The sequence below is a fragment of the Neopsephotus bourkii genome, unplaced genomic scaffold (genome assembly GCF_033783945.1).
Source record: "Neopsephotus bourkii isolate Nb327-2 ecotype Australia unplaced genomic scaffold, CSIRO-AGI_Nbou_v1 NB_1053, whole genome shotgun sequence".
Taxonomy (NCBI): Eukaryota; Metazoa; Chordata; class Aves; order Psittaciformes; family Psittacidae; genus Neopsephotus; species Neopsephotus bourkii.
Window position 1 is genome coordinate 2,181,560 of NW_026901542.1, and position 13,376 is coordinate 2,194,935.

The following is a 13,376-nucleotide window of genomic DNA, read 5'->3' on the forward strand; positions in this document are numbered from 1 at the left end:
ACCCGCCTTTTGTTTAAACATTTGTAGGCTGAAACATCCTGTTGAGCCCCATTCTGCAGAACATATTTGTGAGACAAAGCAATGCTGTGGTCTACCAGGAGGTCTATGACTCTCTCAGTGAATTATTCACTACTTTGCTGTGGTCTACATGCCAGGTCACCCGTGTTCACGGCGGAGAATGAAGCATTATTCATTATCAAACCTTTGGTGTTCTCTTCTAGGAGGTTCTTCCCCCCCCCCCCCCCCCCCCCCGTCCTTTCAGGTTTTAACAAGACATTGCATTCTTTCAGACTTCCCCTGGGCAGCAGTTTTGTGCACTTGCAGAGGTACGACAATAATAGGTAGAAAGCCAGAGCAGTTGTAAATTGTAGCAGTTAATGTCGAATTGATGGGGCAGTGATCAAATGAAGTTCATAACCACAGAACGCAACCTGGGGGTGGAATGCTGTTTCAAAGATTGCTAATGACAGGGTTATAAAATCATAAAATAGAAGGCTTTTTCCACTGTGAAAGCTTGAAATCATTTATTTGGCTGACCGAAAGTATTAGCAGTGTTAGGGTCAGACTTTTATAAGACATTTAGTGCAATCACTAATCAGTGAGAGGACTGACCGGTCTGTTTTGTAAAGGCTACTGAGGGAACAGCACCTGCATTGTGTTTCTATTCTTGCAAACCCCAAGTGCACCTTTAATGATCTTTGGGTCCTCCAGTATGGTGCTGTTTGTTTAATAAGAAACCACTGATACAAAAGGAAGGCAATGCTTGACTAAAAAGAGCAGTTTTGGGGATTTCAGATCTGCCTTTTAACCACCAGTGTTCAAAAAGCCAAAGCAGTGGGCACTGACATAATGTTAGCCCAAGGGTAAACGTTTATAGCTCATCAAAGCTGGACAGAACACAGCTGTATCCCAGCTGGGATCTCCAGCCGCAGTGCTAGAGATGCCTCAGAAAGGAAAAAAGAGGTTGGATCCATGAAAATATCATAAGATAAATGGGTGTGGAAAATATCAGACACATCCCATTTACATATGGAAGTAAGGAATGAAGAGTACAAATGAGGCTTGCAATTTTGTAAATGGATCCTGCTGTACTTTCGCATCTCTTTATTTACCTATTTGTCTATTTATTTATCACTGTATTTATTTTTGTGGCTTCTGCTTCAGATATTGAGAATAATCTATCATATGATTTATCATGCTCTCCTTGCTCATTTGTGCTTGCTTAGTCAAGAAAGAGCAAAGCCAGAAAAAAATGCTTAGCTTGGAACTGGCCTTTTTCCCCACAGGGCAAAACATGGAAAAGGGGAGAAACCCGCTTGTAAAAGCTACAGCATGAGCAGGTTTTGATTAGTGAGGGTTTAATATCGTCAGATTGACACAAAGCCTCCGAGCCAGACAAATCTTGGCTTTCCTACTACAGATGCCAGCCTTGGCAATTCTGATGTGTCACCTAAGTCCCTGTAAGTCCACACCTGACAGAAATGTGAACAGTCTCTTTGCACAGTCACTGTGTTTGGAAAAGATGCATGCTCAAAGCAATACCTGGCATCCTTCATTGCAATCAGCTGTCCAATTCCTGATGTGTTGGAGGACTATGCCAAGCAGTAACTTTTCCTTTGCTTCCAGTCTTCCTGCTCCTGCCCTATTTCCTATTCATATGCTCTTCACAGGAGGGTATCTGTAGCTCTCTAGAAGCTGGTTAGGTGCTGTTTTATCCTGCAGCCCTCTGATAACTTCCTTCCCTGCTCCCAAAGGCTTGGGAGCATCAAATTTCATCCTTTGCAGTTTGTGGCCCTTTGAATTACATGACAATCATCTCAGAAATGTACCTTCCAGTATTGAGATTCAGGTCTTTAAAGGTTCTGAATTCTTTAAAGCAACTTTAGATGCTGCAGCCATGCCCCTGTGGGCTTTGCATTTCCAGTATCCATGGTAGCCCGACAGCTCCACAAGGCTCTTTTGCAAATCCCACCAGATGTTTATTGTTTTAAGTTAGGTCTTCATGGAAGGGAAGAAAAACCACAACCCCCCCTTTTCTCCAATAGTACATAGTATTAGGCATCTGGCTTCTGTGTTGAGAGCATAATACAGATGTTCTGCTGTGTAGGCCTACTTGACTGATACATTGCTAGCAACCATTTGCATTGCTTGATGTGAGTCAGCAAAGAACCCAGGGCCAGGTGACACCAGCTGGAGGGGAGTGAACTATGTGCCATCACTTGGAACAATATAATTAGTGCCAAATTAGTTGTTGATCAGCTGGTGAATCTGGTATCATTCAATTATATCCTTAAGATGCCCCATGGAAACAGTCTTGGGAGAAGCAGTTGCCCCATGGAAACAGTCTTGGGAGAAGCAGTAGGCTGAGAGACACAGAGATATATAACTTAGTTGTGATTTTGGGAATAGAGGGAAGTAGATTCCTTCATTGGAAAAGCTGTGGAATATTCTCCTTCCAGTAAGTAATTTATACTTTGGCAAAGAATGCTCAAGATCTACAGCATCAGTGACAACAGCAAGCTGCCTGTTGCATCTTTCCATATGCTACTGCATCCATCAACTGGTCATGTTGTCATGAAAGTGACCTGTGAAACAGATTAAAATGTTGAAATAAGAAGTAGCATTATGCTTGCAATTAATATTCTATTGTTAATATTGCATTGAGATGAAAGAGCGCAGGTCACCTATCAAAGCTGTTGCTTTCACAGTGCTCTCAACATCAGAGAATTTATAATGGCTACCTGACATTTTTCTTTACTGTTAATTATTCTAACGATTTTATTATGCTCAAAACTGATGCATTAAGGTCTAGACAAGTGGTCTGTGTGGTGGGTGAGTAACTGTCTGACTGGCCGCACCCCAAGGGTGGTGGTGAATAGGTAGTTCCTTTTCAAACTGGAGACCTGGCACAAGTGGGGTCCCCCAGGGATCGGTTTGGGGCCCAGTGCTGTTCAATGTCTTATAAAGGATCTGGAAGAAAGGCCAAGTTTGCCAACAGTACCAAACTGAATGGGGAAGTGAATGCTTTGGAAGGGAGAGACACCCTGCAGGATTACCTGGATAGGCTGGACAAGTGGGATAGCAAGAACATTATGAAGTTCAACAAAGACAAATGTAAGGTTTGCACCTGGGAAAACGCAATCCAACAGTCCAGCACAGGCTGAGATCTATCTATCTGGGGAGCAGCTGTGTGAAAGGAGTCCTGGTGGTCACGATGGGCAGCAGTGAGTGAACGGTGTGCTGCTGTGGCAAAGAAAGCCAACAGGATGCTGGGTTGCATCAACGAGGGCACCACCAGCATTGATAAAGAAGTCATTACCCCACTCTACTAAGTGCTTGTCAGGCCACACCTGTAATATTGTATTTAGTTTTGGTCCCTGCAAAAAAGATGGACAGGCTGGAGAGGGTGCAGAGAAGGGCTACAAAGAGGATCCAAGGACTGGGAAGCCATGTGAGTAAAGGCTGAGAGAACTGGGTTTGTCCAGCCTGGAGAACAGAAGGCTCGGGGGAGATTTTATCGCTATGTTCCAGTATTTAAAGGGTGGCTACCAAGAAGATGAAGACTCGCTTTTTACAAGGAGTCACATAGAAAAGACAAGGGGCAATAGAGAGATTCTGGTTGGACACAAGAGGGATTTTGTTTTCCCACTGAGAGCAACCAGCCATTGGAATAATACCCTCAGGAAAGTGATGGATTCCCCAATTACTTTTAAGATTTGTCTGGACAGGGTGCTGGGCCATCTCGTCTAGACTGTGCTTTTGCCAAGAAAGTTTGGACCAGAGGATCTTGAAGTCCCTTCCAATCTGGTATTCTATTCAGCTTTCAAAACCAAACAAACCTTGTTTGTTTTTGAAACAAGGTCTTCAAGTTACAGTGTCTGGGGCTGACCTGTTGTTTCCTAATGCTGGGTTTTGTGAGTTACCTGGTAAAAATTTTATCAAGTCATCCATCTCATGCTTTGTGAACATAGAAATCTGGAGTCTTGCAATCTATGAGTGAAAAGCATTTCCTGGAGAACATCCTGCTTATTCCTCATTGGCCAGTGACAAGACCAGAGGCAATGAGCACAGACTGAAACACAGGGGGTTCGCTCTGGACATTAAGAAACACATTTTTACTGAGAGAGTGACTAAGCACTGCCACAGGTTGGCCAGGGAGGTTGTGGAGTCCCCATCTTGGAGGTAGTCAAAAGCTGTCTGGACATGGTCCTGAGCAACTGCCTCTAGGTGGTCCTGCCAGAGCAGAGGGGGCTGGACCAGATGACCTCCAAAGGTCCCTTCCAGCCCCAACCATTCCATGGTTGTGGGATTCTGTGTTTTCCTTCTGGTCGGTTTTCAAGACCCCTTACTACCACAGTGTCCATTGCCAAGTTGCTAGCTAATGGATTATTAGGATCTCTTGGTTCTCTTCTTAAAGGAGCATGTGCCCAAGTCGTGCTAAGCCAAGTGGTCCTGCCGTATGACCTTTCTTTTCACTGCTCCTCTGTTTCAAGACCTCTTTGTTTGCTTGCACCAACTTGTCACATTTTATTTTGAGAGCCTAAAATATTCTGGAAAGGACCTATTTCTCACGTTGTGTTTGAACAGCAGGTAGAGCTGGGTGCCTCTATTCTGACAAGCTACTGCCAGAAGAGACAGTGCTGTTACTAAATGCCACCCTGCTGGGCATATTCTTGAAACAAAGCATCTTCTCTAATTAAATGAGATATTTTTTCTCTTTTCCCTTAAAAAAATAAAACATTAGTTAAAACATAATTAACTCAGTCTTTTTTGTAAAGACATGTGACTCAGCTGCACTAAATTAGGGTCAGGTTTGTGCCTTCCATGCCTCTTAGTCACGTTATATCAGTAATCACAGGGACAATCGCTGCTTTTTTTCAGGGCTTAGAGGCTGCAGGAGCAGTCATGGAGTTCAGTGTGAGCAATGGAAGTAAAGCTGTGTTAAAAAGTTCCCTCATGTTACTACTTGGAAGTTCATTAAGATATACCTTGTTTACCTGCCGCAGCCTGCGCACCAGATTTAGCTCTCTACAGGAATCTGAAGGCATTTAATGTGCAGAAGCTGAGAAATGCAATGGAAAACAAAACAAAACACTTCTGCTCCATGCTTTTATGAAAAGCAACATACTTAAACAGTGACTGAGAGCCTCTTCATCCCATTCAGATTTCCCCCCCTGGCAGATACAGGTTTGGAACAGAAAAACAGATCTGATGATCTTGACGCACTGGCAGGCTGGGAAACATGGTGTGTGTCCCACTCAGCTCTTTGGGCTTTCTGTGAGACACCATAGTGTCCTTTGGCTTGTTTACCACTGCTGAAGTGGGCAAGAATTCATTTGCATTCTTGTGCTGCTCAGTGACCCTCCAGTGATGTCAGGTAAGAACACCGATTTTTAATGGAGATCTCCATTTTCAAGTACATTTCACAGTTAATACATGGGGAGAAATTCCAAGCAGCTACGTTATTTTGCTAAGTAGTATGAGTTCAGCTGTTGTCTTAATCACCTTTGAAGCAAAAAGCCACAGCTTCACTCCTGAAAAATGTGACTTCATGGAATAATGAATACGAGAATGGCTGATCTGCCAGCAACCCGGAGTTCCCATTTGGAAGAAACATCAAGTGTGAGAGAACAGGAAAACAGCCATGTGTATAAAGAATTTAAAAGCCTGTGATGGCAGCATGCTATAGTACACATTGCTGTATACCATACAATATACTGTATGTATATAATGTATAGCATACAATAAATTACTGCTTAAGGTGATCCCATGTTATTTTACACATTCTGGTTTTTTTAGGCACCCATGAGACATTAGTGACTTTGTCATTGGTCCAAGACCCTCCAGATCTAGGAAAGCATTACCCACCCTGTTACACCAAGGGACATGAAGTGTCAGGGCTCACATCTCCAGCTGGTGTAACAGAAGCAGGGAAACCTCTGACAGAGCTACAAAAGTTTGCACCTGCACATCCAAGGAGTAAACAACCCACCTGAGGCTGCAGAGAAATGGTGTGGCCCAGCTGGGAACTGAATTCACATCACTGAATTGCAGGGTCCTCACCTGCCCACAGTGCCTGTAAATCCCAGTGAATGCTTATTTTGCCCATTCACAAGCCATCCCACTCTCAGTCCGGATGGTTGGCTGCACACGTCAGCTCCAGCTGGCCCTTCAGGAGCAGGCACAGTGGACAAGGACATCTCCTGCCCAATAACCATTCTTTGCCATATTTTGTTGACTGTTATGGCTGACTGCTCCCCAGCCAAGGCTTTTCAACATTTTCAATGAATCAAAACCCAACAGTTCTGGACTGCTTCACCTTGAATCGTTTGGTTTCACCTCGGGACATCTTAAAGATACCCAAGGGCCAGATTCACCAGAGGAATGAGGTAATCATGAGGAGCTGGTATTAAAGCTGTTCCTCCCTCCTGTGCCGTAGATCCCAGTGCTGGACACTCACATCGTATATGGGAAACCTTGGGGTCAGTTCCCTCTTTGTCTGGCCCACAGCAGGAATTTTAATCCCAAGCTGCCCCATTCAGAAAATATCACAAGTGTTAAACTGCAGTGTGTGCTGAGATGGGGTTCTCATGGCTCTGTTATGGCTGGACCACTTAACAATGGAAACTTAAGTACTTATTGGACAAAAAAATAACATACATCTCTCTAACCTGGTGATTAGGTCATTGATGAGAGGAACTTCAGACTTTCAGTTGCTGCTTCACTGTATGTTTGTTTATGAATAAGAGTAGAAGAACGTCAACAAGAGAGAATAAATGAGCTACCCTACCTGTTGCCCAGACCCCAGTGCCAAGGAGCTCACCTGGAAGGCGGTGCACTTAGTTACACATCTTACCTGATATCTGGCCTACCTAATGGGCAATGCAGTGTTGGGGTGAGAGTCGGTAAAGGGAACATTGGCTTCTACCTCAAACTTGTACTCTAGCAGTTAAAACTAGAATTCACAAAGAATTTTGTTGTACCCAAAGCTACCAACTATTCAGCAGCAAAAGTCATCATCCACTTCTAGATATACCATTGCTTTTAAAGCAGAAGGCTGACAGGAATCAGTGATGTCCACCAGAATGTAACACCCTGAACCCCCTCTGGCCCAGTGTTCAGCTAGGCAAAAAAACCTTAAGAAAACATCACCCAAACTTGCAAGATATGGGTGACTGGGAAGGTAATTGTCAAGTGTTGAAGGCTACATTTTCCATTTCTTCCCCCTCACCTGCCCTTCCCTGGCGGGGACTTAGAAAAATGAGGTTTCTAGATCATAATCTGCAGAGAATTCTTTATAACCCCCTTGGATAGGTTTCAGATTTTAACGTTGTACTGAACCAACTGTTATTCTTCTGAACAAAGAAGCAAAAAAAAAATAAAATCAAAAGCTTTCAACTAGGTCATGCTAGTATTATCATGAGTGAGTGTGAGTGGTATCATTTCACACATACTGCATCTCTCAATTAAGGAAAATGCCAGACTTCTGTTAGCAAGACAGCTGGTGGTACTCAGTGACTAAATATAGTACTGTCATCACCTAGGAGCACAGCCAGGACATATTAATGGTTGGGACAACTGATATTTTGGTTTAACCAAAACAATTTTTAATCATATGCTATTATTTTAAATAACCAGTGCAAGAAATCAGTGAATGAAAGTATTTCAAATATATTTTACTGATTTTATTTATTAAGTAATTTTTCAACTAATATGCAACTGAATTTTAAAGAAATTGTATGTATTGTATATACTTGGGATAGAAAAAAGCTAAGTAAATACAGCTGGCATTCAGCTGATTATCTGATTGTCTGTACGTTACATAGACTAAACTCCTTTAGACAATCTTTTTATTGTCTGTACAGTCCCTGGATCGGTGAGGCTTGAGTCCTCTGGGAGTGATTATTTGGGATGGCTCAGTTGCTCATGAGAGGCAAAGCCACAAGTAAATATATGTAGCTCATCTGAAGCAAAGACTGACCCAGTTCACCCCCATACTTCATGAAAATGCTTTAATTTGAAACTACAGCTGGATTAGGTCCTAAATTCTGGTAGTTCCCAGAGAATCTAACTTCCTGAAGAAGTCTTTGGGCAGAAGGAAAAAGACTACTGAGTTCTCACTTATCTGTCAGTGTCCCAGGCATTTTGCATTGTTGTGTTAGCACTCTTTGTATCTACTGCGGAACAAGCCAAAAAAAACCCCAACCAACCAGAATTATGTATTCCAAAGGAAGAATGGAAACAGCTTTCTGCACATAATGCTGTTGTAACTTTCAGGTCCATAAGCCTGAGCCTGCCAGGTTTACAAACAAGGGCCATGCTCATGAGTAGCTAAGGAGCAGAAATGAAGTGTCTGTTTCTTCCCTCTTTCCAAAACAGATTGGGTTTAGGTCTGGTTTAGCTATGACTGAGTAGGTATTTCAAAATGTTTAGTAACAGTTTTATTGCTTTTTGTCTTCTGCCAGTTCGAAACAATAGGGGCCAGGAACACCAGCTTTGTTTGCATTTGTATTAATCCATGGCTGTCTGAGGGTGTACACGCAGAGGTATCCTCTGCAGCCAGTGGGTTAGAGGGTGAGTTGTTAGTCCTGCTGTGTGTTGAATGTGAGCTGGAATATGATCATGGTAGGGAGATTTCTCTAAATGAACTTCCAGGGTGAAACCTCTGTGCTAGCATCAGCAACAGGGGTTTTTTTTCAGCATCTATCCTCTTTCATTACCTTCCTTAGCCAGAGCAATAAAAAGCATTGTAACACTAAGACCAAGTTGACATCTTTTGTGTAATTAAAAACGTGGGATAGAAACTAGAGAGAGGAAGGCCTGAATGAATTGCAGGCACTTGCAAGGGCAAGCTTTTTATCCACATAGGCAGCATAACTTGGGCAGCAGCAGTGCAGATTCCCTTCTACGTCTCTTGGCCTCCAGCCTTCCTGCATCCTTCCCCCCAGCAGGACTATTTAGCCTTGGACCCATTCCTGGGTGAAGGCTAACTCTGTCAGGAAGGCCACCAGCAGGCGTGCCAGAGCTGATCAGTTGTTTCAGTCACTCCGTACTTCAGATGTTAGCTGAGTGCTGGTGTGTATCTAGCTGCAGACCACAGTAAACAGAGAGGTGTGCGTACGCTTTGTTCTGGTGCTGCTGCTCACCATATTGCTTGCGTCCAGCAAAGAGGGCTCAGCTGAACAGGGAATAAGCTCCCTGTACGCAACAAAAGCATTTTGCACTGTGCTGGTAACTGTCAGCACAGCTTTCCTGCCTTAGGCCCTGGGGCAAACCAAAACTGTATCAAGCTTTGTAAGGGACACAAAGTTCTTCTCTTTGTTCTTGCTCTTTTCCAAAGGTTTTTCTCTGATATGACTCATTACTGGAAAGCTAATAATAATCTGGAGGAAACTGTATTTTCTTCTCCCCCAGTGCTGTTGTGCTGGCTTGAGGGAATGCTGAACTGTACGTGCAGTTCCTGACATCTGGGAAGCATCCCTGCCTGCCCGCTGGAGAAAACCAAAGACCTCGGCTTCTTCTGCTTTTTAGCTCACTTGCCATCACAGCTGAAGAGGATCCTGAAAGATTTAATACCAATGGTAGACAAGTTTGTTTGGGTTTGGGTTGTTCTCCTTGAATAGTTTTCAGAGAGCCGCCTATAAGAAGGACAGTTAACATAGCCCCCTATAAAAAAGCATTATTCTTCCCACCTATTCATTCTTTGTTCACTGGGCCGTTTTTTAGTTATTGTTGCTTTAATAGCTCCATGTTTGTCACAAAACCATAATACTGTTTGAGAATCATGTAATAATTGCAATCATAACCAATAAATCTATCATTTGATTCTTTGAGTAACGCTACTAGGCTTATCACTCTTTTCATTGGAGCTGATAACTTTAAAGCTTTAGTAAATTTATGACAGCCTTCCTCTCTTAATAAAATTGTTTTCATTACTTCTATGCTATATTTTTTATTTTAAATAACTTTTTTTATTTTTTTTTCACATAGCGGAAGGATATGACTGGAAGGCCTTTATTTGTGCTTGAAAGCTGTATTTAATATTTTTCTTTAAAATGAACACACACCGTGAGCTAGGCTTTATAAACAGAAAAAGCAGTAAATGCCAGAGCTGAAAAAATGGATTTAGCTAGACAGTATTCTAGCATTTTAATTATTTTTTCAATGTAAGAGATGATTTCACCTATTTACATATTTCTAAAAGCTGAGGGGGGGGAAAAAAGGCATTCATCCTGAGTTGAGTTCAGAGAGTCTGCCAAAAATAAAGCCAAACACATCAATATACAGGCCTTCTCAAAGTCTCGGCCGCATCAGGAATACATTTGAAAGGAGTTGGTCTGGTTTGTCAGTCTGGCAAGTACCAGTGGAAAAGTCCATCGTCTACCAACAAATACATACCTGCACAGTCAGTCCTACAGCTGTGAAGGGTCTGCACAACGTTTCCACTCCCAGGGGCTGAGCCCCTGTTAGTGCCTGAGCCAGTGTTGGCTCTGGTAGGGAGAAAGGCAGACGTAGGAATGCAGAATTCACTGCAAAGATGATTTTTCTACATGATATTAAATTTGCTCAGCATAAAATTTTACAAGCATATCCCAGACCACCCAAAAGCTGTAGTGATTAATCCAGATCTCCCCTCTCCTTTACATGATTGCTTTTAAATGTTCATTCATTGCAATATATTCTTTCGGTTGATAAACATAGCCACATGGAGCAGGTTTGTAAAATACATGTGTAGTCTAAAGTATACATGCAATCTAATGGCTTGCTTCTCTTATTACAGCAAAGCTCTAGACAAAACCTCCTTTTTTCAGGGATTCAGTGGTTAGATGAAAAAACAAAAAATGATGAATTTAAAAACCTGAGACTTAAATGCTGACTTGTTTTTAAACTACTAGACTGAAGAACACTTAGTGAGTATACAGACAGGCATAACTTTACAGCTGATTTTTTAGCAGATAATTGGTTAACTCCTATGGCAATGGCCTTTTTGAATATCAGAGAAAGCACCCCATCAAATGGATGTCATTAATTTTATGGGAAGGGGGGAAAGCTTTGGTGCATTTTCCAAGAAAAATTCCAAGTCTTAAGTGAATATGTTTGCCTAGCAGTTACACCGACATGAATCGATATATAAACCCGTATGTGTAAGACAGCTATGAGCAGTAAAAGTAACAACTCTGAGCTATTAAGACGTCTAAATGTGTCTTTACATAAAAGCCTTAAAGAGCTGCACAGGGAGTCATTACAGTGTATTATGTCAGGACCTTACTTAACATGTCGAAGTTGACACTGACACCGTCAGCTGTGATGTAAACCGCTTGGAGACCAGTTTCACAGGGCAAGCGTTTCCACACAGTTCAGCACCCACCAGTCCCGTGTAGGCAGCTAAATGAAGTGATGAAACTTGAAATGCTCTCAGCTTTCGTGGGAGCTGGTAGATGCCGGGTGGATTTAAATCCTGGCGCTGCTCATAGGAGCTGAAGCCTATTGAAACATCCAGCTTTCCCCTGGGGTATCTGCACTGTCTGCTTTGAGCCTCTGGGGGGTGATGAGGGGGAACAAGTCAGGCACCGGTGACCTGTGAAGGTGGCTGCCGAAGGGGTGTTCTTCTGAGCATCCTGTGGGATGTCTGAAGCAGGATGGAGGAACAGACCTTACGTATCTGTGGTGCCCACACCATAGCATGGAGTTCAGGATCTCAATTAAAAAAAGAAAGTTCTGGGAATGTCCTCTCTCACATCCTAAGATAATACTATTTACTGTGTGAACACAGCATCTGCCACACCAGACTCTTACTCTGAATGGCTTCAAACATCCTATTCCAGTGCATATGAAAGCCCGCATAATTCACACAATGTCTTTTATACCCTAGTAATTTCATTTTTAAAAGATGAAAACAAAACAATGTGTTAGATTACATTCTGGAGCTGTTGTTCAGATGGTTTATGCTATTGCTTCAGCAATAAAAGGAACATTAAACTCCTGAGGCCAGACTGAGTCTAGCTATTTTAGGCAACTCTGGCAGGCTGGAGTGGTGCCGAGGCACCTGGATGGTGGGGAACTGTTTGGAAAGCTTGTCCCCTGCTGCTGCGGGCTGGCCCTTCGCTCTGGACCTGCAGGTCCCTGCGGGGGCACAAACATCCCCCTCACTGCAGGAGATGGGCTTTGTTCATGTTAGAGGGGAGGCCATGGGAGGAAAAGCCATCAAGAGGTATCAGACACAAAGACATCAGCAATTACACTGCAAGGTGGGGCAGATGCGAGGGGAGTGTGGCTTGCCCTCTTCTCCAAATCCTCCTTGGGCATCTGCTGATGGCTACTGCCCTGCTACTGGAGGCAGGACAGCAGGTTGACCAGTCTGCGATTGTACCATCTGGTTTCTCCTCACACCATGATCCAGAGAAATGAGTGGAGATATCCCTAAATGTCATCAAAGGCCCTGACGAGGTCAGTCTGCCAGGCCTGCCCAAAGCACCCAGGCCCTTTATCACTTCTTACTCCCAGTCTTCTTAGTGGCATCGTGTTTACACATTCAGCAGTGCCACGGGCTTTCCAAAGAGGAGCATAGGACTTTGCCTCTCCACCTCCAAATGACCCTCTCAGTGGTCAACATTCAGTTCAAATGCTGCTTCAGAGTTAATTAAGTTCATATTTCCTCCTGGTCAGGTGCTTCACCTATGCAGTTGTTTTTCCATCACAAGTCATGGTAACAAAGCTTCCTCCCCCACCATGCACGGATAAGTACCTCCTGTCTAGAGTAAACTCCAAGTTTGAGATCCCACATGGACAAAAATACCTGTGTGCAGTCTTAATTGTGTCAGCTGCAGAGGAAACATCACTATGCCTGCCATTTCTGTTGGCCACCTCTAGGTAGTTGAGTGCACAGCGTGGGAACATTAAATTGCTCTTTAGTATCGACGTCCCGACGACGCTACAGTTTAGACATCCTTAAACTGGGGATTTCCTAGCATCTGTATGCTGTACTTTGCAACTTCAATGGTCTTTTTCCACAATTTCAGGGGCACATGTAATAGAGTGATACTGTGTCTGACTGATTTGAGTAATAGATGTGTGAGCCGATGTATCTTTCTTCTGTCTAATAGGAGATAACATTGAGATAATTTTTCCATATGGTACATTAGGATATTATTTCATGACAGTCTGTCACAGAGATTGTTCTACATTCTTTGCAAAAAAGCCATGGAAAGGGTGACCCCTGCAAATAAACTGTAAGTTACACGGAGAGAAATGGATCTTCTGTAGGTAAATTAGAAAGAAACGCAGGAACGATGACATGGAAGAAGAATAATTAAAGCAGATAAGGTATTTTATTCCTTCTCAGGCTCTTTCATCTTATCTGACATTCTAAGATATGG